The 5000-nt window shown below is 30.2% G+C and overlaps 1 protein-coding gene across 4 annotated transcripts in view; it reads right to left on the bottom strand.

Moving 5' to 3' along the window:
- Positions 1-5000, bottom strand: part of LOC125039406 — a 471503-nt gene that overhangs the window by 89966 nt on the left and 376537 nt on the right. The gene's annotated exons all lie outside the window — the stretch shown is intronic.

Here is a 5000-nt window from a genome sequence, read left to right on the forward strand (position 1 = left end):
ACCCGAGATTTAAAACTTCCTCGTTGCATAACTCCTTCCGCACCTGAACCGTGAACGAGGCACGTCTCTCCGCCTACACAGCGCTCTCGTGGAGTATCATTATCTTCCACCTTCTCTGTCCGGATCATAAGGACGCGATTCGCTAATCCGTTACGGTGATTGAGGGACTGGGGCCGGAGGTAGTATGAAAGGTAGAATTGGGTAGGAATGTGAACTGACTAAATTGTGAAGAAAGGTATTATTTAAGTTAGAGTGCACGGGTGAACGTAAAATGAAATGCATTCGTGTTCTTATAGATAAATATAGGAGAAAAAAAATAAAACGCATGAACACTTCTTGTAATTGCATAGCAAATATTGGTGTTCTCTCTCTTTCTCCCTGTCTCTGTCTGTCTGTCCGTCCGTCCGTCCGTCCGTCTGTCTGTCTGTCTGTCTATTTATTTATCTATCTGTCTGTCTGTCTCTCTGTCTGTCTGTCTGTCTGTCTGTCTCTCTGTCTGCCTCCCTGCCTGTCTCTCCCTCTCTCATTCCCTTTCTCTCAAGTGTATGCAATAACCATTACCTCCGCATGATATGATAGCTTGTCATTACAACGAAAATTGGGTTAAAAAATCAACTACGCAGGAGATAAATTCACACGACAGGAAAAAAAATCCAATAATGGTTAAAATATGCGAGAATAGGGCAAGGCAGGGTATGGAAACGGGGAAGGGGAGGCAGGTGAGGGGTCGAGGGAGGGAGGAGGGAGTTGCTGGGGTATTAGGGGAGGGAATCGACAGCTGTGAAGGATGGCATTTGTCAGCCGATGGAAGAGAGCTGTCAACGAGGAGAGGGAGTTGATTGTGTTGTTGCTAACTGTTGGGAAATTGCTTCGTGGCGAGACTGCGTTGGAACGTGGCATACACAAACGCCTCATGTCAGCCACTCAAGCACCCTTGCTATTTTGATTATGCAGCATTAAACTCGCGTAATTAATTGCAATGCATTGTTCTCCGAGACGCACGGAACATTTGCTTCGTAGATTACAATGAAGTGTCTAAGTAACGAGGGAGAAGAAACACGCACGAGAACTTGGTGAAATAAATCTACGTACATAAAACCCACATTGCACTTACTTAGTCTGGGGAAGATTATTGTGCTTAACGGATACCATAGATTTGATATATCAAGAACATGATATCTGTAGCTTAAGAAAGACCGGGCAGGAAGTTTTCCCACGATCGAGCAGTTTGCCAAGGTGGTAAATTATGGATTACACAAAATTAAAATTCCTTTACCATTCTGAGCTGCTTTGACCTGCATATTAATTCACAATTTAAAAGTTTTGAAAAGAACTAAATCTAATATACTCTTTTAGAGCCACAATCAGAATAAGTATTACACTTTACACACACACACACACACACAAACACACACACAAACACACACACACACACAGACAGAGGGAAAGGGAGAGAGAGAGAGAGAGAGAGAGAGAGAGAGAGAGAGAGAGAGAGAGAGAGAGAGAGAGAGAGAGAGAGAGAGAGAGAGAGAGAGAGAGAGAGAGGAGGGGAGATCGATAGCTAAACAAATGAATTACGCTGTATTTCGTTTTATTTTTTGCTGCTGAGACTACACTTGCCCGTGAATAAGAAATGTTATGAAGATTTGATAATAACAAATTTCGGATACGTAATATTTACAACTGAACTCTTAACACATATACGCAGTTGCTAGACCTTTGAAGACGACTGATGAAATCATCTGTACAAAAAGTAGACTATATCTATAGCAGAAAAAATGTTCTTGGTCCAACGTTTTACGTTTATAAATAACCTGCCCGATTTACGAAAGTTACTAACTAGAGAGTCTGTAGCGTTTGTCCACTTCTTGAAAAAAAGAAAGTAGCGGTTATTATCATCATCATTATCCTTATTGGAATTATTATTATTATCACTTTTATCACCATAAGTATCTTTTTCAAAATTATAATGATTATCATCAACATTATTATTATTGTTTTCATTATCGTTACTATTATTACTATTATCATCATCGTCATCATCATTATCATTATTAGTATAATAATCATCATTATCATTATCATCATTATGATTAAAATAATAATCATTATTATCATTATTATCATTAGTACTGCTATTATCATTATAATCATTATTAACATTATTATCATTATTAACATTATTATCATTATTACTACTATCATTATTATTATTGCCATCATCAATACTATTATTACTGCTGTTTTCATCATTATTACTGTTACTATCATTACCATTATCAATATTATTATAATCCTTTTCAGTGCCGTCATTATTACATGTATCATCTTCACCTGTTGCAAAAGTAGTAATACAAGTAGTATAAGTATTGATATTGCAATCATTTTGACTTCCATTGTCAGTATTAGTATTGTAAACATCTTAATTGCAATAACAACTATCATTACCCTCGTTAAATTTCATTCGCAAAGCGAATTGGAAAAAAAAAGTTTTTTTTGTGTACATGTGCACACGGTGTTAATAAATGATTATAGATTATTTAACGCTCCATAACAAATGACATTATTTTATCTAGTATGGCAAAACATTTAAACACTCGGAATTGATGCAACTTAATAAATCAAAAGATACCCAATTGCTCAGATCACATTTAAGAATGAACTATAGTGATAGTTAGCACATTATCAGTCATAATGAAATTAATTAGAATGAAAACAAAGAAAATAGTAATATCAACATTAAAATTGTATTGATGATTGTAATAATAATGACGATAATAATAACAGTAATACTGATGTGACAATAAAAAAAAAAAAAATAGTATGAGCAATAACGACAACAACAACATTTTGATTTAAAAAAACAATGATAACAATAACGATGATAATGAAAATGATAGTAAAAATAATAATGGTTATAATACTAATAACATTATGGGTAATAATAGTAATGCTACTACTACTGCTATTACTACTAGACATTGTCAGTAATAATGACAATGCTAAAGAAAGAATAATGATATTGGTAATAATAACAGTGATGAGTAATTATGATAATAACAATGCGGATGATGATAATAATAATAAGAAATAATGATGATAGCAAATAGATAATAATTATGCTACTACTACTGCTGTTATGAATAATAACAATATTATTAATGATAAAAATAACGACGATAAGGATAATAATGATAGTAACAGTAATAATGATAATATAAATAATAATTATAATAATGACAATAATATTGGTGAGAGTAATAATAATAATGATAATAATAACAATGATAATAATAACAACAATAATAATGATAACAATAATAATCGTAAGAAGAGTAATAGTGATGACGATAATGATAATGATAATAGCACGGTTAGTAATAATCATAGCGATGATAGTAATAAGAGTGAGGATGATGATGATAAGGATAATGATAACAATAATAGTGATGATGATGATGATGATGATGACAATATTGAAAATAATATTAATAATGATAATAATAATAATAATAACAATAATTAGAATTATAGTAATGAGAAGAGAAAGAAACATAATAAACATCAGCAACCATAATGATAATAATAATGATAATAATAACAATAATAATAATAAAGAAATAATAATCATACTGATACTATTAGTAATTATGATAATGGTAATAATAACAACAATAATAAATATGATGATGATAATAATAATAATGATAATAACAATGATAATGATAATATTGATAATAATGATCACAACAATAATGATTGTAATTACGATACTAATAATGAGAAGGATGATGACAATATGTTATATTATCACTGTTCTTATTACAGTATATTTATTTGTGTTATTATTATTACCATCATTGTTGTTGATGTTATCATTACTCCTATTATTATCATCATCGTCATTCTTACTTTGATTATTAGTAACCCTGAAAATATTATTATTTATGTTATTGGTATTATAAGTGTTTTTATTTTTTATTGATATCATCATTATCATCACTACTATCATTATTATTATCATTGGCATTAATATTTTTTTATCAGTATCCTTATAATTGTTATAATTACTCGTATCACTACTATTACCATTGGTTTCATTATTATCATTGTCACTAATATTATCATCATTATTGATATTGCTGCTACTATCACTACTTTTGTCATTATCATTATTACTATTAGCATCATCATTATCATTATGACTATTAGCATCATCATTATCATTATGACTATTAGCATCATCATTATCATTATGACTATTAGCATCATCATTATCATTATGATTATTAGCATCATCATTATCATTATGACTATTAGCATCATCATTATCATTATGACAGTGATCATTATCACAATTACTATTATCACAACAGTTACCATTATTATTACTTTCATTTTCATTATCACTATTATTATTATCATTCCTATGTTTATTATTTTCATCATTGTTATCATTAACATGATTATTATCAACAAACCAATAACCATTATTTTCATTATTTTTATTGCCATAATTACTTTCACTGATATTGTTGTCATTATTACTATTATTATCATTATTGTCATCATAATTATCATTTATGTTATTATTTAATTTTTACTATCATTATCATCTTTATTATAATCACTTTTACTATTATCACTATTATGATTATCATTGCCATTATTATTACCATGATTATCATCATTATAATTCCTACTATTATCATTACAATAATTGTTATCATCATTTATATTTCCACTATTTTCACTGCTGCTCTTATTATAATTATGATCGCTATAAACATAACAACCCCAGAAGAAGAATAGTAACAATAGAAAAGCAATTAAATGCACAAGATAACAAAATTGATGGTCGGATGCTGATTGGACAGAGATGCAACTCAAGAGATTGCAGAATTACGAAGGGGATGAGTGAATGAGAGTTTAGATTGGAAGGGAAGAGATTTTCATGAGAGATACTGAGATTATTATTATTAATATTATTGGTGCTGTTA

This window comes from Penaeus chinensis, chromosome 27, assembly GCF_019202785.1.
Source record: "Penaeus chinensis breed Huanghai No. 1 chromosome 27, ASM1920278v2, whole genome shotgun sequence".
In the NCBI taxonomy this organism is placed as follows: domain Eukaryota; kingdom Metazoa; phylum Arthropoda; class Malacostraca; order Decapoda; family Penaeidae; genus Penaeus; species Penaeus chinensis.